General features: G+C 40.2%; 1 protein-coding gene across 1 annotated transcript in view; it reads left to right on the forward strand.

Annotated features, from left to right (window-relative positions):
* The first annotated feature begins 10,881 nt into the window (after positions 1 to 10,881).
* The window catches only part of LOC124789867, a 33,346-nt gene continuing 23,707 nt past the window's right edge, over positions 10,882 to 20,520 (forward strand). The window contains exon 1 of the mRNA XM_047257379.1: positions 10,882 to 10,989. The gene's annotated coding sequence lies outside the window, so the exon portion shown is untranslated. The remainder of the gene's footprint in view (positions 10,990 to 20,520) is intronic.

The raw sequence follows: 20,520 nt of genomic DNA on the forward strand, positions 1-20,520 counted from the left end.
TGCAGGATACAGCCGTGACAGTCTCTACTGAAATACACAAATGGTTCACTGCGAATAGCCTAACCTGAAATCTTTAAAAACCACTATGATACAGTTTCTGACAAAAAATAAAAAAATAAAGTTCCTGAAATACATGTTAACAATCACAAAATTAATGAAACCACACATACAAAATTCCTGGGTATTCAGATAGACAGTCACCGAAGATGGAAAGAACAAATGGATCAGCTGGTCAAGAAACTTAGCTCATCGTGCTTTGGACTAAGAGCTCTCCATCAGTTAGTGGACTGGGAAATAATGTTGTTGTCATATTTTGCATATTTCCATTCTGTTCTCTCCTATGGCATAATCTTCTCTGGAAATCCTGCAGGTGTTGAAAAAGTCTTCAGAATACAAAAACAAGCAGGGATGCTAATATGTGGGGTCCCTCATGGGGCATCTTGCATAGGTCTCTTTAAACCTCTCAGGATACTTACCATCACAGGCCAGTATATATACTGGTACTCACTGATGTTATTTGTAGCCAACAACAGAGAATTGTTTCAGAAAAATTGTGACATCCACAACCATGACACAAGACAGGTGAAAAATTTTCGCCAATACTCTGCAACTCTCACTAAAGTACATAGGAGAATTACTGAGTCAGGTGTATAGGTCTTCAATAAGCTCCCTATCAATATAAAAAATGAAATAAATAATATACTGGTTTTCAAAAGGAAACTAAAATGATTCCTCATCGAACAAATTTTCTATAAAATGAATGAATACTTAGAGTTATAAGCTATAAGAGTGGGGGAAACTGCCTAAGAAAAGGACTCCCTTAAAGATAAAGTGTGATGCTGTTACTTGCAGTTTAACTAAAATTGTGGTGATAAAATGTAAATTTATCTATGTCATTACGAGAAAATGTGAACTCCCATGTGTCCCACACTCTTGAGCATTCACTTAAACCTCTTCTTAAGGAATGCAGTTAAAATTTGTATTCAAACAAACCATGACCATGAAGCAAATTTACCTGCTTATATATGTCAGTAGCATAAAAAATATGCACTATCACTTATTCTACTATTTTAAACAGTCACTTAAACTGTTTTTGGCATAATGTAGTCTTTAATACTGCATGCAAGTAATTGTTCTTGTTAAATAAACAAATATCTGTGAAATGTGATGTATAAATGTTCATGTACTACTGTAATTGTATCAATTGACTTGTCCTATATTACATGTACACTGGTTGTATAATATGTAATCATTAGGCAGGTGGGCTAAGCCATGGACCGCGTTGAACATCCTCCATAACATCTGTCACTTTTCACATCACTTCTCTTGCAATGCATACAGCCCATATCACCTACAGACTTGCCTCCACAGCATTGGTTTTGCTACTGGTTCATCACACATTCCATCATACAGCTGGGATTTCTAATATCCATCCTGTTCACAGATGATGCTAATTTTAAGAGGGTTGGTATTGTTAGTCTTCACAATACACATCTATGAGCTGTAGTAAACCATTGACACTGATTCAACTACAGTGCATGGATGGGAATTATTGGTGACTGCCTCATGGGAGCAGTCATCTTTCCACAACATCTCACAACTTAGGCATATCTGTATTTTCTACAGGTGACTCTGCCTCCTCTGTAGGAAGGCATGCCTTCAGTTGAATGAAGGATTATGTGGCTACTACATGGTGGTGTCCCAGCTCACAACCTTTTTGAGTGTGGGGCTCAAGCACTGGTACAGACAGAATATTCCCAGGGGCCAGGGTGTTCTCATTTGCATTTTCAGTCATTGAAACCTACACTCTCAAAGATTTTCCATCTCCACCCTCTAATGAGTGTAACTTTCTTGGAATTCATTTCCAGCTATAACCCAAATGAGCTTTTCTACACCTCTTTCACAGAGGTCACTTTCTGCTGTTTGTCCCAGATTATATATATACATATACTAGTGTGTGTGTGTGTGTGTGTGTGTGTGTGTGTGTGTGTGTGTGGGTGGGTGGGTGGGTGCACGTGTGGTGTTATGTTTTAATTGTTACATTTGATTGATGATATTCCAGGAGGTCTGATGTAATCTAATTACTATTTTTATTTATGCTCATTATTTTGTTTTAGAAGGTAATACCACTGAAAATAATAACATTATGGTGACACACAAATTTGTTTTTGTGAACATACTCATCTGCTGTAGCATACAGGATAGAATCACAGCACACAAAACATCACACAACATTGCAGGCCATGTGTAACAACAAACAGTAGTTATGTCTCTCGTAAACCTCTTTGCCAAGAATGTGTTTTCCCATAAAAACCACGCAGCAGACAACATTCTTCTTGACTGCACTTCCTGTGGAGACACTGAGTAATGCGCATGATGTGTCCATATGTGTCCATATGTGTTTTACTGGTGACTATGAATTAAATTTTGTTAGAGAATGCCGTCAGATATTTAACTGCTTGCTGAGTATTTAGTTAGGCTCAACCACGAAGATCACGTACTGGGTGAGTAGGTTTTGAAATACATAACAACATTGCAGCCACTGCACTGTTTTTGGAGACCTGGTGGTAGACAAAGAAAAGGCAAGGAGTAATTACAAACACTTATTCAGGCCAATAGCAACTAGACAATTTGCGTAAATGGAGCATCCAATTAACAGAGTCCGCTAAACTACTGCAACAGTATTAGATATGTGCTAATCCTTTTATCAGTTGGAAAAGAGGGAAAATGGCACCACACGCATGAACCTTCTGGACTAAGTCTTACCCACCATTAAACTCAACTTGCTAGTGTCAATGTCATGAATTTCTATATATGTAGACATAGTGTAATAAACAAGCCATTATCATGAGCACTGTCCACTGGACAGAGCTGTTGCCTCTGAACATTTGTAGAGTAGTTGAGCAACAACAACATGAGGTTTCCTCTCAAGACTATCTTAAATTTAAGGTTAAATTAACTTCTTGAGTAGCATCATCAAAAGTCATCTATTTTTACCAGACATTGTTAGGACCTGTTGCCCCATACAATTGGTCCACATTATTAGTAACAAATGATGTGTTTCTTAGTATTAGACATATTGTTAGTTTCACTGCATTACTTGTGGACTCATAACTTGTAAAATTTTAAATTGTGTATCAGTGCACCTGTGTTCTCTCCATGCACAGTGCTAGCTTTTTGTTTCTTACTGTTTAGTCCAAAGTGCAGATGATCACATCTATTTGATAATTGTAATTGGCTTATTGTTTTCTCTTCTTTCATTGAATAAAAATATTATTTGTGACATATACACAGTAGATGTGAATTTTGTATGTCCTGGACCATTCCATCCAGTCCATTCCCATGCCACACTTAGATAGATCAGAGCAGTTCTTTGGATCCACAGTGTGGTTCCCACACTACTGACCTGTGGACTGACTATTAACATCACCTTTTACCCCATCCAACCACTGCCACCACTCTCCACCCTGCATATGGCGTAATTCTATGCTCCATCCAGCCAGCACCCTATGAGCATAGTGTCATGGATCATACTGAGAATGATTCTGACCTCAGCTAACCCCTTCCTTCGAGTTCAGCCCAAGCCAACTCCAGGCACCCTGGTTTCCTGTCACCCCAGCCCCCTCAAAATGGTCACGCAATGGGCCGCAAAGGCCAAAATCGAGGCAGCCTGGGTGTCACACCTGTCAGAGAGCCCATGGGCCTCTGCCTTGCACCTCATTCCAAAGAAAGATGGGATTTGGCAACCACATGGCATCTTTTGCGCCCTCAATGCCAGGACAGTTCCCGACCATTATGCAGTTTTACTTCTGTGTTAATCACGCCATTTTATCTATTTAAAATATACCTTTTGGACTCCACAACACCATGCAGATCTGGCAGCGTTCCCATGATAATGTCCTATGTGGTCTTTGGGGTTGCTTTGTATACCTGGATGATGTCCTCATCTACTTGTGCAACCTAGTGGAGCATTGCCATCACCTCTAGGAGGTTTTCCCTCACCTCCAAAGGAAAAGTGCATTTTTGTTGTTATGGAGATCAACTTCCCAGGGTATAGAATATCTCCAGCCAGCTCCCACCCTCTCTATGAAAAGAATTGTGTGACTGCCAATTTCCCTCGCTCCAAAACATGTAAAGAACTCCAAAGATTCCTCAGAATGGCAATTTTTTTTGAATGTCAGCTACGGAAAGTGGCTAGTGTACAAGCAGTGCTCATTACTGCTCTCCAGGTTGACTGCACTAAAGGCTATAGACCCAAACCCTGGACAGTGCAAATGACTGATAGCTTCAGGTTAACAAAACAAGACCTCTTCAATGCTGCCCTTCTGGTCCACTCCCACCCACCTGCCTCTTGATGATTGTTATGGTCACCAACCAATCTGCCATAGGGGCTGTCCTTCAGCAACATATCAAAGACTCTTGCCAGCACCAGCCAATGTCATTTTTCTCAGCAAGGCTGTCTCAGGTGCAACAGCATTACACCACATATGACTGCAAGCTTCTTGCAACGCATGAGGTGATAAAGTGTTTCCACCCCTCCATTAAAAGATCCCCTTTACAGTTTTCTCTGACCACCTACCCCTCACCATATTTTTCTGCCAAAAAGAAAGCAACCAGATTTTCCTTCAGCAGTTCCACCAGCAGGAATACATCACACAATTTACAATCAACATACAACACATGACAGACATTGACAACATTGTCGCCGATTGTTCTAGTCACTCCTGTGCCACTACAGACCCTCTCAATAATGCTGCCCTGACAGTTTCTCAGGCAGCTGATCCAGAACTACGAAGGCTATGCAGCAACACATCGACCCCAACCTGTGATCATACACAGTTCCCTATGCAGCATTATGCTACTTGCCATTGTACTTGTGCTACTTCTGCATGAGTCCCAACGGTCCAGATGGCCCCACAGAGTGCATATGTCAGTACCTGCCTCTCAATTTCCCCCATTCAGCTTTTGAGCACCTCCATAGCCTGTCTCACACCCATGTTTGGGCACCCACGGCCCTTGTATGCCCAGTGTACAACAGGGCTACACCATTTGGGTATGATCTTGTCTCCCTTGCCAGTATACCAAAGTAAGTCACCACATCCACAGTCCCATTGTTCCTTTCCCTCAGTCAACCACCACTTTACTCATGTACATAATGACCTCACTGGATCCCTCCCTTCATCAAACGGCCACAGACACATACTCAATGTCATCAACAGGTTCAGCCTGTGGCCAGGGATCATACCTCTGCCCAACATCACAGCTGATATGATAACTGTGGCTTTCATGGACACTTGGATCTCATGTTTTGTGTGCCCTTGCCACATAACAGTGGACCACAGATGACAGTTCACATCAGGCCTATTTAAAATACTGGCTGAAATATGCAGCACACTTGCACATTTCACAACCAGTGCCACTAACAGCATCATGGAAAGATTTCACAGGACATTCAAAGGTGCCTCAACATGGCACACCACAACCTGGTCTACCGCTCTGCCACTAGTTCTCCTATGTTTGCATGTGGCCTGTGAGGCTGACTTCGGTGTGTCTACCATCGGAGTCATCTACGAGCAACCTCTCATCATTCCACGAGACCTCATCGAGTGCCAAGCCCTGCCAACCACCACCTGTGTTCCAGCCTTCATTCGATAGCTCCACGACTGCCCAGCACACCCATGCCACCATGGTGAGCACAAGTAATTCACACACAAGGACTTCTGTACATGTACATGCGCTACACTCTGAGGTGACACCAACCAGCCGCCATTCTGCCTGCAGTACCTCAGTCAGTCCACGCCTGGTCTCCATCGACCATCTAAAGCTGGCATACATGCTCAATCTTCAGGCACATGTGCACAGCATCATGTTGAGATCAAGCTACCAGTGGAGGCTGCAAGTGAAAAATCAGCTGCTGCCACTGACTTAGCAGGCAACACGTGGGACCCCACGTTGGGGGCAGTGCTACCATTCCCACCACTGCATGGCTCGGGAGAGTCACACGTGGTTTAGCCACAGGGGCATTGCTGCCACATCCGCTACCGCCTACCTCATCAGAGATATCCGTGATGCCTGTTGCGAGGGCTGTGCTGTCACTTCCACCACCAGCTACCTCAGCAGAGCCACGCATGACACCTGCTCTGCCAAGCTTGTGCCTGACACAAGCGTAGATCAATGACACCACAACAGTAGTCCATGCCAACATGGCAATGTGTGACCCACGTTCCTGGCAAGGGACTACAACAGCAGAAACATGTGGTGCTGCCACACAATGGCATGCACTTTACCACCACTGTGGGATGCACAGTGGGTCACCCACATTGTACGACCTGCCCCGACTCCAGTATGCCACCACATGCCCTGCAGCCTTTATTGGTAGTGCAGTGGGCAGTAGACCACATGCTTAGCCCGCAAGGTGAATCTCCCAGGGGTTCCCATATATGATCCCCCTTAACATCTGCCATAACAACTGGTCTCTTCTCAATGCCACCAAACTGCCTCCTGCCACAGAGTGCTGATCAATGCAGGATTTGGCCACCATGTCTGTCAGCCAGCTGTCCCTATCTTGCAGGGGGCAAACTGTATGGCAATGCACAGACTCTTTTTTGGTGTGTGCCATTCATCTACTGTAGCAAATGGGCTAACATCACAGCAGCAATGCATCAGCCGGAGCACACAGCATCGCAGGCCACATACAGCAATAAACAGTAGTTATGTCTCTCACACACCTCTCTGCCAAGAATGCCTTTTCCCAGAAAAACTGTGCAGCAGGAAACATTCTTCTCGACTGCAATTCCCAAGGAAACATCTAGCAACACCTAAGGTAGATGTGTCCAGAGGTATTAGCTAGTGACTATTAATTAAAGTTTGTTAGGAAACACAATTAGATATTAAATGGCTTGCTGAATGTTTAGTTGAATTCAAGGAAGAAGACATGTAGTGGGTGAGTTGGTTTTGAAACATGTGCAGCATTGTGGCACACTGCATTGCCTTTGGAGAGCTGGCAGCAGACAAAGAAATCACATGGAGTAATTGCAGACAGTTGTTCAAGCTCACTAGGAACTAAATGATTTGCATACATGGAGTATCTGACTAACAGAGACCACTCACCTGCTGTTACAGTATTTAATACGTGCTAATTCTTTTATCAGTTGGTAAAGAGGAGAAACAGTACCACACGAATGGTCCTACTGGACCAAGTCTTGCCTCTTACTAAACCCAACTTGCTAGTGTCATTTGTATGTATTTAGACATAGCGTAATTATCGAGTCATTATCATGAAGACTACTGCAACGACTGGTTTCTGCTCAAGACTGTCAATTTGAGATTACATTAACTAAATGAGTAGCATCATTAAATGTCGTGTGCTATTACCCACCATACACTGTTAAGACCTGTTGCTCCGCACAAGTGGTCCATATAATTATTTATTTATTATTCACATATGGGCCCATTAGGACCACGTGAGGCACAATTAGTAAATGTCGATTTTGATGGTTGGCCATCCTTTGTGTCCAAATTTGTTTCACCCTTTCAGAATGAAGTCTGTTCTTTTATCAGACCACAGTGTTCCAGTCTGCTTTCTAATTTCCCTCTGACCAACTTCCCACTCACGTATCTTTTGTCTGAATGGTTTTCTATCTCTAATGTCTGCCTCAGTTATGCCGGATACTTTAAGATCCTCCCTAATCGCAGCGATCTATTTAATTGGCTCAGTTTTGACCTCACTTCTGTTTTCATATTTGTTTTGTCAACTTAGTGGGTGGCATTCTTTTAATGCGCCCATAAAATTTAAGTCTTCATTTTCTCATGTCACCATGTATGTCTGCGTATTCTTCCATTTCCCGATTACTTCTCAGCCTATAAGTTTCTCCATCAGTAATTTTTGGGCCTAATATTTTCCTAATAATATTTCTTTCTTTGTTTCGAATTTCTTCAGTATCCCTCTTTCTATTTAAAATTAAAGTTTCTGCTCCATAAAGACATTCAGGTTTGATTACAGTACTGTAATGCCGAAGTTTACTGAATTTAGAAAGTGATTTTTTTGTTACAAATATTTTGTGTTAATCTGAATGCAAATTCCCATTTTTTGACAGCGAACTTCGTTTCAGCTTTTTCCAGACCGTTTTCTTCTATGATTTCCCCCAAATGTTTAAACCGAGGAACCTTTTTTATTTGTCCATATTTCGTGTTCAAAAACGTTGGTGCTTGTTGTTGAGTGTTACTCATTCCGATTTTTCGAATGATATTTGTAGTCCTACTTTTTTCGCAATTTCTTTAAGAATTTCAATTTGTTTTTGAGCTGTGGTAATATCCCTAGTTAAAATTGCCAGATCAACTGCAAAGGCGAGGCAATCTACTCTAATAATACTTCTACCTAACTTGATTGATTGATCTATATTTTGACTCGACTTTTTCTCTCGCCATTTTTAATTACCTTTTTCCAAAACACAGTTTAACAGTAATGGGGAGAGTCCATGTCCCTGTCTAACACCAGTCTTTAAATCAAATGGTTCAGAAATTTTTCCCATGAATTTAATTTTAGAGCTAGTGTCGGTTAACATTTCCTTAATCATTGTTAGAAATTTTTTATCCAGCTCTTGTTCCTTTAAAATTTGAAAAAGAGATCCACAATCAACTGAGTTGTACTCTTTTTAAAATCCACGAATGTACATACAATATCGTTACTAGGAATCCTTTGGTGCCTAAGGATTAGTTTTAAATTAAGAATTTGTTCTGGACAGGATCTGTTTGGTTTAAAGTCTGCTTGGTATTTACTAAGTTTAGGTTCTAACCGTTCTTGGTATGAATCAAGTAAACATTGCAAGAGAATTTTGCATGTAACCAGTAATTATTAAAATTCTTTATTCAATGGATGAATTAGGGCAGTTTTTCAGTCCTCTGGTATTTTCTCAGTTTTCCAGGTACGTCCTATTAGTTGAGTGATCTCTTTTATGGTGTTAGGGTCAGCTGATCTAAATAGTTCTTCTTCTCCAAATGCTTTATTGTTTTTAAGTCTCTTAATTCGCTTAGTTATTTCGATTTCTCTAAGTTCCTTAGAGTTAGGGTTGATGTTATAAGTCTGCTGTGGTTGGAATTTATTGACTGGTTCTGAACAGTTTAATAGTTTTTCAAAATAATTTGCAAGTACTTTACAATTTTCCTGGTTGTTAAGAGCCAAACTGCTATTTTCATTTTTGAAACAAAGTCTTTGAGGTTGTTAACCAGTTAGTTTTATTTTGAATATTTTATAGAAGTTTCTTGTATTGTACTTTTGGAAGTCTTTTTCGATTTCTAATAATTGAGCATTTTCGTAGTTTCTTTCAGTCTGCCGGACTAATTTAGATATTTCTTTTCTTACAGTACATATTTTCAGTTTTGTTACTATTCCAGTTTCGAATGCCTATGCCTAGACTTAACTGCTCTTTTACAATCCGCGTTCCAACAAGGGTGTTTCTGTTTCTTTCAAAGGGGCATTAAATTTTGTGCTGTTTTGATGAACTTTTCTTTCAGGCTTTGGATTGCTTTTTGTCAAGTTCGTTTATTAGAGTTGGGGTTGTTTTAGCAGTGTCAAATTTTGGGATAACTTTCTTTGTTTTGAAGAGCTTTTTAGGTTGAAGTTTTACATTTATTCGCCTTAAATAATGGCCAAAATGAGTATTAGCCCATTTCCTAACTTGGACAGTTAAAATTTATTTGTAGTTAAGGTATGAAATTGCAACACGATCGATCTTAAAATCCCCAATAAAATTATTGGGTGCCCGCCAAGTTCTTTGTTTAGAGGGGTTCTTTCTAAAATGTGTTGGAATGATTTTAAGGTTATAACTTATAATTTTTGCAAATTTCAACAAGTCCTTAGCCATTTTTGTTTGTCAATTTATGGGGAGGAAATCCATCCACCGTTTTCTTTAATTTTTTCTCTTTAAAACCAGTTATTAAAATTTTAACATGGTTCGAGGGAATTTTCAGGATAATGCTTTCTAAAGTTTTCCAAGCTTCTTTAAGTTCTTTGTGTTTCTTACGGTTTTCCTCATTGACTGCCATATGGTCATTTATTAAAGTGTATGCTTTATACGCACATTTAAGAGAAATTGTCATTAATGGGTTTTACCTCCGTTATTGAATTTAAAATATTTTTGGAGACTGAAAAAGCAGCTCCCAGATGTTGTGTATTATTAACTATACTTTTAAGAGTTGTACTTTTAAAAGACGATATCCGCCGAAATCCATCATGTTATTGTCCATCATTCGTGTTTCTTGAAGTTCCAAAATTTGAACCTTCTGGTCTTTTAATGTATGTTTCAATTTATTAAGTTCACTTGGTTGCAAAAGTGTTTGTATCTTAAGCGTTGCAAAAAAAGTGTTTATTTTGGTTTTAATTTGACCAGTGGACTCTGATTTCGTCTACTGAATCACAATGCATTTTAATATGGCCACCCTAGAAATCGAAAAACCAGTTGTAGGTCTACCAGTAATACTGGCGGTAGATTGAACACCTGGAGTAATACTGTGATTATCAAAATGCTCCACGATGGTTTTACCTGTAGTCGCGTGGGACTGAATAGAGTCATTGAGTGAACTCTGGGTTATAAGATAGGAAGGATTAGTTCCAGAATATACATTTCAGCTGCACTACTGGTGAACAGACGCTGACTACTTTGCCACTTGCTACAAGACAGACTCAGAGTGGACCTGGTTTTGTTTTGCCTTGGTCTGGGACTGCTTATTCTGTATCGCAGCTGTCCACCATATCTGACGGAATGTTCACTATTTGCCACCTGTGACCTGCCGTTTAGGCAGTAATGGTAATTTTCATTGCATGTGGGAAGCGCACAAGAAGCTGTTTTTAACTGAACATCTTTGAGGATACTGAACTGGTATGTCTTCCTTGTAATAAGGTTGGGAATGGAGTGTGGTTGGCGCCACAATGGTCGGTGATAAAATGTGATGTTCGTTATGAGTAAACAATAATTCGTGTTTAGGCGAACTGTAAGTATTGTTTTTAGCAGCTTGTGTATGAAATTTGTTAAATCTTCACGTTCGTTGAAATACTTGGTTCGAAATTGCGTAGTGGAATTACGAACAAAAAACGACCGACCGGGGAGGACCCCTACTTCCAGCGAAAACAATTTGTTTTTATGGGGTGTGAATACGTCGATTCGTGAAGCGATGTGAAATTACAATTTTTATGTCCTATGGTATCGTTGTTTAATTAAGCTACTGACGCGAGAGCATACATTGCAACATGCAAGCCATAGTCCGGGGGATACCTTTATGCATTTTAATCAGTGTTATCTTGTTTTTCTTATTTGATGGGTATCAGAATTGATATTATACGATTGGAATTATTTAATGGTAAAAAGTAGAGCATAAATTTGTCGTTTCTGCGTGGATTAGTTCGTTTGTTTCTTTTTAAGTATATACAATTACTGAGGTTCTCATGGCTTCTGTCGTGGCAAAGAATGGGGGAAGTATACAATCAGTGCTAGTAGGGTGACCTAGTATTGACGTTTGTTTACATTATAAATGGTTTATTTATTTAAAAGTGACAAAAAAATAAATATTACCCGAGGTGTTGCCGATATTTTTGTTTAGTATTATGGATAAAAATGAAGGCAATTTTGAATGGTGCTTTGTGGATGACGTTTGCGTTAGAAAATTAAATGACAATGGTCTTTCTGCTGTGGAAATTATTAGAATCGGTGCAGGAGTTGTACTTTTTCGTTTTGGCGACGAAAAGTGACTGAGACTATGAAGATCAGGTTTTGTGAACGACACGGTGTAATTGATCGTGAGATTATTGATCACTAATCGTGTATTACGGGAATGATCCGAGAATATGAGACAAACTTTTTTTTAGGTCGGTGACTGAGGAAAGAAGTCATTTCTGCTCAAAATCAAATTCACATTTTTGACAACTTCACATTAATAGAGGTTAAATTTCCTTTAATGTTTATTTTTTGAACCGTAGGTTGCAACTGATTTTGTAGCTTAAATGAAGTGACGCGCATTTGTCACTACAATTAGGAGATAATACATATTATATGTTTTTATTGAAAGTCATATTTTCATTTGTTTTGTGTATATGTATTTCATCTCCCGAGTATGAGCTCATTTTCTTAAAAACTGCATTGCCTCTTTCAGCTAGTCCCTGTTGTACAATATTGTTTTTATTATACACAGTTTGCACTAGATGACCTATGTAATAGTTTTGCGCTGCATCACAGCACATGTTAAGGACCTTTGCTGGTGACTCCTATAGGCTACCACGAACATGCTGTTAATATCCCTTGCACTCCCTCCAGGTTCGTGAACATGTGTCCGTGTCCCATGAAAGAAATTGGGAGCAAGTGGTGACTCAGTGTGCTTGCCTTCTGACTTGTTGAGATCATGAGGTTCTGTTCTTTCTGTGTGCACACACATTTATTACATTACTACTAGTAGGACCACCCCATGGAAATGCTGAAGAATATGGGGACTAGTGCAGCAGGGGATACAACCCGTCGGCTTTGGACATTGACGTCACAAGTCGCCAATCGCGAAGCGATTCTTCTTAGTGTTGTAGCTCCCTTCAGTGGCTGATAAGTGTTTTTTGGCTTTTAAAAAAAAAAATCTCAAGAGATAGAATAAACAGATCCACTTTATTAAGCAATCAGTAAAAAAAACGAAACTGAAACATAACAGCAAAAGCGAAAATGGTAAACTACTATCTGGCGACTTGTGACGTCATTGTCCAAAGCCGACGGGTTGTATCCCCTGCTGCACTAGACCCAGAATATGATGTTTCATTCTGCTTCAATTTTTTTTTTTTGTTATGTGTGTCTGTTTTTATAAGAGCAGTAACTAGAACCTCTTTGACATCCAGCATAACATTTTATTACCGCTTATCTGTGAAAGAAAGCCTTCAAAATTATGGGACCCTGTATCCAGACAGTTCTATTTGGAATTAAGTAGCCTTTCTGTTCTTCGACAGACTATTTCTACCAAATAGATTGCTGTAACATCTTATCAATAGGTAATATTTAGCTCTTCATAGTGAGTAGGTGCACTTAAATAAAATGATCACATGTTCATCATGGACAAGTTCCCCAAGCTCAACTTCTATTTGAGGTAGTCAATTAGTAAAACTTTTTAGCATGACTTATGGTATTTGATCTCATGTGATGATAAAAATCTACATATGTTCGGGCTACTGCCCTGACATACTGCAGTAAGTGTTAGGTACGTCTCGTGATTTGCAAAGGGAGGAAATTAGTGTCCTGAATAGGTATTGGTTTAGTCTCTGTGAGTCAACACCAAAGTGTTTAGTTCTCTTCAGAATACGGGCTTTAAATGGTAAAACACCTCCAACAGGAGTAAAGCACTGTGAGGGTCAAACTAAATGCTGTGGTGCTGCCAACTTTTTGCTTAAGTTTGTTTGATCACACAGTGTTAACTCATTGGTGAAATTTTGTGTGCAGCTTTGACCTTCTTTGCAACCACATGAAAGCCTTACACTGAATACATAAAGCATATTTGTTTTCAGTATCATGGTAGGAGCTTAATGAAAATGTTGAGTCCCTACATATTTTTACACAGTTTTTGGCTCAGAATTCGCTATTGAAAATGACTCATCAGTTTAGCCACTGAAGATTTTGTTATCTGACTGAGGTTAACTTCAGCGTTAAAAGAAATACTTTTGAGCTAAAAATCTCCAACACTGTTATCTCCTTCCTCACTCCCCCCTTCCATCTAGTATTCCTAGGGACAATAAAAACACCTACTGCTACTGGCCCATGGGAATTCCTCCTCCTTTTCCTTTCTTCTTCAATTCCTTACGCTTTAAAGTGTCTAGGAAACCATGGTAACTCCCGTATATAAAATATTTACAACATTACTTTCTCAGTGCTGCATCTCTAGCAAGAAGAAAAATCTTGATTCATTTAAGTTTGTTTTACAATAAATAGAATAATAGGGGTAATTTTTTGTTTTAGATATTGTAGGTGAACATGAACGATGGACCTTGCTGTTGGTTGAGTGGTTTGCTTTCCCCAGCAACACAGATAACCCTACTGTAGGTGCAACCACAATGGAAAGGTATCTGTTGAGAAAAATATGGTTGCTTAAGGGGGGCCAGCAGTCTTGTCAGTAGTTGCAGGGGCAACAGTCTGGATGATCGACTGATCCAGACGTGTAAAATCAACCATAATAGCCTTGTTGTGCTGGTGCTGCAAACGGATGAAAGCAAGGGGAAGCTGCAGCCATAAGTTTTTCCTAAAGCATGCAGCTCTACTCTGTGGTTAAAATGTTTGCATCCACTTGGCTAAAATAGTCCCCCATTCTCATCCCTTGTGCAGGTGTACTCGGTAGGATGTCGTCATTAGGAGTAACAAAACCAATGTTCCATGGATTGTAGTGTGAAATATTAGATCCTTTAATGGAGCAGGTAGGTTCAAAAATTTACAAAGGGAAATGGCTAGGTTGAATTTTGATATACTGGGAATTTGAGGTTTTGTGGTAGGAAGAACAGTACTTATAGTCAGGTGAATAAAGGTTATAAGTTCAAAATCAAATAGGGGTTATGTGGGAGTAGGTTTAATAATGAATAAGAAAATAGGTGTGTGGGTAGGCTACTATGAACAGCACATTATTGTAGGCGAGATAAGACAGTAAGATCATGGCAGTACTGCAAGTTCGTATGCCAACTAACTCCACATATAATGAAGAGATGGAAGAAATATATAAGGTAAAGAAATGATTTAGGTAGTTAAGGAGACAAAAATGTACGGGTGGTGTGGAACTGGAATTCTATAATAGGAAAAGGAAGAGAAAGAAAATTTGTTGGTGAATATGGAGTAGGGGAATGAAAGGGGAAACCACCTTGTACAATTATACATAGAGCATAATTTAATATTTGCTAACACTTGATTTAAGAATCATGAAAGAAGAAACTGCAAGACATCTCTAGTGTCCGATGCAGACTTTTTGGTAATGGCCTATGGATTAAAACTGAATAAATTGCAAAATGGTAGGAAATTAAGGAGATAGTACCTGAATAAGTTGAAAGGGCGAGAGGTTGTTCTAGAGTTTGAGGTAGCATTAGGCAACAATTGATTAGAACAGGAGAAATATAGTGGAAGACAAATGGCTAGTTTTGAGAGATGAAATAGTTAAGGCAGCAGAGGACCAAAAATATCACAGTAGATACTGAATTTAATTAAGGAAAGGAGAGAATATAAAAATAAAGCAGGTGAAAGGGAGTACAGATGTCGAAAAAATGAGTGTGACAGAAAATGCGTAATGGCTAGAGGGCAGATATAAACACTTAGAAGCGTATTTCACTAGGGGAAAGAGAGATACCACCTACAGGAAAATTAAAGAGCTTGGATGAGAAACCAAGCAAAGAAAGGAAACCTGAAAGGTGGAAGGAGTGTGTAGAAAGAAGGGAGATGAATTTGAAAGCAATGTTATAGAAATGGAAGAGGGCGTAAATGACGATGAGATGGGAACTATGAAATATGAGAAGAATACTATAGAACTCTGAAAGATCTGAATCGAAATACGGCTCTGGGAGTAGACGACACTCTTGGCAGAACTACTGACAGTATGGGGAGAGGCAGCCATCTGGACAGGTAAAATACCCCTTGACATCAAGGAGGCTGTAATAATTCCAATTCCAAAGAAAGCAGGTGCTGACAGTTGTATTGGTGAACTGTCAGGTTAGTATGTCATGGTTGCAAAATACTATCAAGAATTCTTTACGGAGGACTGGAAAAACTGTTGGAAGCTGACCTCAGGGAAGATGATGGGATTCCAGAGAAATCTAGGAACATGTGAGGCAATACTGACTTATGACTTCTCATAAAATACATCTTTAGGAAAGGCAAAATTAAGTTTACAGTATTTGTAAATTAAAAAAAGCTTTTAACACTGTTGACTGTAATACACTGTTTAAAATTCTGAGGGTAGTTGGTATAAAATATAGGGAGCAAAAGGCTATGTACAGAGACCAGACATCAGTTAAGAGTTAAGGCGGAAAAAAGGCCAGCATTAGTTGGGAAGGGAGTGAGGTAGGGTTGTAACCTATACCCAGTGTCATTCAGTGTATATACTGGGCGGGCAGTAAAGGAAGCCAAAGAAAATCAGCAGTAGGAATAAAAGTTCAGGGAGAAGAAATAAAAACTTTGAGGTTTGCCAATGACATTGTAATGTCAGAGACAGCAAAGGACTTGGAAGAGAAATTGAACAGAAAGCACATTATCTTTAAAGGAGGATATAAAATGAACATCAACAAAAGCAAAACAAGAATAAAGCAATGTAATAGAATTAAATCAGGTGATGCCGAGGAAATTAGATTAGGAAATGAGACATTTAAAGTAGTAGATGAGTTTTGTTATTGTGGTAGCAAAATAACAGATGATGGCCGAAGTGGAAAAGATATAAAGTTTTGACTGGCAGTGGCCAGAAAATGTTTCTGAAGAAGGGAAATGTGTTAACATCGAATTTAGATTTAAATGTTAGCTTGTCTTTTCTGGAGTGTGGCCATGTATGGAATGAAACGTGGACGATAACAGAAGAGAATAGAGCCATTTGAAATAGTACCACATTCGACCCCTCAGCCCCGTGTGTTGGTGGCTGGGGGCAACTTTGAAATATTCAATGGGAACCTCCATTTATTATTGCAGATCATGATTCTACTGCAAAATCTACATACACTGTGTGATCAAAAGCATCCGGGCACCCTCAAAAACATATGTTTTTCATATTAGGTGCATTGTGCTGCCAGTACTCCATATCAACGGCCTCAGTAGTCGTTTGACATCGTGAGAGAGCTGAATGGGGCACTCCGCAGAACTCACAGGCTTCGAATGTGATCAGGTGATTGGGTCTCACTTGTGTCATACATATGTACGCGAGATTTCCACACTCCTAAACATCCATAAGTCCACTATTTCCGATGTGATAGTGAAGTAGAAACATGAAGGGACACGTACAGCACAAAAGCGCACATGCCGGCGTCGTCTGTTGATTGACAGAGACCGCTGACAGTTGAAGAGGGTCGTAATGTGTAATAGGCAGACATCTATACAGACCATCACACAGGAATTCCAGACTGCATCAGGGTCCACTGCAAGTACTATGACAGTTAGGTGGGAGGTGAGAAAACTTGGATTTCATGGTCAAGCAGCTGCTCTTAAGCTACACATCACATCAGTAAATGCCAAACAACACTTCGCTTGGTGTAAGGAGTGTAAACATTGGATGATTGAACAATGGAAAAATGTTGTGTAGAGTGACGTATCACAGTACACGATGTGGCGATTCGATGGCGGGGGGTGGGTATGGGCGAATGCCAGGTGAACGTCATCTGCCGGTGTGTGTAATGGCAGCAGCAAAATTGGAAGGCGGTGGGGTTATTGATGTGGTCGTGTTTTTCATCGAGCGGGCTTGCACCCTTTGTTTTGGGTGGCACTATCATAGCACAGGTCTACATTGATGTTTTAAGCACCTTCTTGCTTCCCACTGTTGAAGAGCAATTCGTGGATGGTGATGGCACCTTATAACATGATCGAGCACCTGTTCGTAATGCATGGCCTGTGGCAGAGTGGTTGCACGTCAGTAACATCCCTGTAATGGACTGGCCTGCACAGAACCCTGACCTGAATCCTGTAGAACACCTTGGGATGTTTTGGAACACCAACTTTGTGCCAGGCCTCACCAACTGACATCGATACCTCTCCTCAGTGCAGCACTCTGTGAAGAATGAGCTGCCATTCCCCAAGAAACCTTCAAGCACCTGATTGAATATATGCCTGTGAGAGTGGATGCTGTCATCAAGGCAAACTCTGGGCCAACATCATATTGAATTCCAGCATTACCGATGGAGGGCGCCATGAACTTGGAAGTCATTTTCAGCCAGGTGTCTGGATGCGTTTGATCACATAGTGTAAGTTTTGTCTGGAGCATTTTCTTCATAAAAATATTCAAACCTAGTACCTCCAACTTCAATACACTTAGTGATCCTCTTTTCAAATGATTTTACTGAAGACCATGCAGGCCAATTAATAGGGCCACCTGTACTGAGCCACCGACCAGCGTAAACCGGCTGTAATACCTCCTGTCTTCAGTTGCATAATGTGCTGGGCAACCATCATGCTGAAAGCACATACATTGTCGAACGTCCAGGCCAACGTCCTGCAGTAGCACTGGTAGTTCCTGTTTCGAAAACATTTGATATTTGTGTCCATTCAGCCTGCTGTCAATAAAATACAGACCATTGAGATTGTTCTCCATCACGCCATACCGTATGTTAACTGACAAAAGTCAATGATCAGCTTTCCATAACCAATGGGGATGTTATGCCAAACGTGCAGTGGTTTGTGAGTGTAGACTTATTGAAAAATGGTACCTCAGCAAAGAACATGGGGGTCGTTTGCATTTGTTGCAAAGGGGAAGTACCGTGTTGTAAATTACAATTACGTACCCATTTCTATTCCTCTGATTGCAGTACCATCTTGGCAAAATGAAGAAAATGCTTCAGCAAAACGTATGTAGATTTTACTATAAAATAGTAATCTGCAATAAAATACGAGGTTTCATACTGAACATTTCAAAGTTTCCACCCGCACACGGAGTGGGGTGGTGCGTCAAGTGTGGTATCATTAGATGTCCTGTCCTCTTCTGAGACAGACAAATTGGAATTGTAACTTTTTTTATCCAATGTGTAGCTTTAGACACATTTTTGTGTCTTCAGTGCAAATTGAACACCCTGTATATGTCTTCCCGTTTTACTTGGCCCTTCTTTGCTTGGTAACCACATGACCTCTTGATTTTCATGCAATTGTATCCTTTCTTCTCCAAAGGTTTGTTTAATTTTCTTACTAACAGCATCTATTAACACAAAAGTAAGGCATGCGTCTGCAGATCTGTTTTTCTCCTCTGTCCTTTCCACATAGCCATTTTGCTCTTCCAGTCAATCTCATTTTTTAAGAATGTCTATTCCCTTTTGTCTGCTTTGTGTATTGCATTTTTATATTCCTCCTTTTGTCTGTTGAATACAAAATTTCATATGGTATCCAGGGATTTCTATTTAGCCTTATCTTTTTGCCATTTGATCATCCGCTTTCTTCACTATTTCATCTCTCAAATCTACCCATTCATCATCTGCTGTATTCCTAAAGTCTAATTTCTCTATTTTCCTATGCTTTTTGAGTTTTAATCTGTAATTCATAACCAATAAATTATGACCATAGTCTACAGTTGCCTCTGGAAATGTTCTTCAATCCAAAACCTGTTTTCGAAACCACTACCGTACCAGCATCCATCTGAAACCTTCCTACATTTCCCGGTCTATTCCAAGTGTACAACCTTCTGTAATGATTCTTAAACCAAGATTTAACAATGATTAAATTTTACACTGTGTAAAATTACACCATGTGGCATCCCTCTTCTTTCCTCTCGCCTCATCCATGTTCTCCTACTCGTGCAGAAATATTCTCAGAGATTCTGGAGGGTAACGGGATGTGGAGCCATGCTGACTCCAATGCCATGTATAGGTGTGCTAGGTTTCTCAGTTGAGGATCCGTGGTGCGAACAGCTGGATTCAGGTGGTCCCATACTCTTGTTGATCTCTTGTGCCTTCCAGAGTGATTATAGAGATTACCCAGGGAATGCCACGAAAACATTCCCCAGACAATAACACTCTCTTCTCTGGCCTGGAACCTTCTGGTGATTGTTGTAGAATGTTTGCTTTCAGATGTTTTACCCCGTTCCCGCTAATGGCTATCTGTCCGAAGGAGCATAAAATGTGACTTATCTGAAAAAGCAACATGTCTCCACGTAATGGATTTCCAGTGGTTGTATTCATGTGCAAATTCCTGCCTTCATCGTCAGTGACCAGCTGTCAGCATGCCTGTCATCAGTCGTCCACACCTCTCATCAGTGGCCTGTGGTGCAGAATAGTTGCCTCAGCACCAGTTTTACCTTGCACTGTACACTTTAACCATGGTGGCACACGAACAGTTCACAGACTTAACTTTTGTGGAAATGCTTTCACCCATGGCCTGTGAAAGCTGATGATTGTGTCCTTTCAGACAGTAGATTAACTGCTTCCTTTCCCCATTAAGGCAACAGCTCCAATGTTTTCCGCATTCCCTGACATGTTTTATATACCTTCCACTGCTAGTGCTGCCACCTGCCGTCTGAGAGTGGTTATTGCACACTGACGTCGAATGGTCGCATAAATGTGGCTGGACCGTGTGTTTGTGTCTTTATTTTTTTTAACAGCAACCAAGTCCCATTAACAGGTGTAGTTCACCAGCCTTGGAAGGAGGTTGTTCTCCTCTGCATTCGTAAAGGCAGACATGCTGTTGCAGGTGAAGAAAACAGCCTGCTTCAGACTTTGAAACAGTGTATCCGCTGATTGAATTTATTTTTTGCACACTTAATGCCTATAAACTTTCTGCCTTGTCTAATCAACTCCTTATGACTGGCTTTGTCTCCACGTACTGTTTCACTCAGACATTACTCTTTGTTTTCCAA

Source organism: Schistocerca piceifrons, chromosome 3 (genome assembly GCF_021461385.2).
Source record: "Schistocerca piceifrons isolate TAMUIC-IGC-003096 chromosome 3, iqSchPice1.1, whole genome shotgun sequence".
NCBI lineage: Eukaryota > Metazoa > Arthropoda > Insecta > Orthoptera > Acrididae > Schistocerca > Schistocerca piceifrons.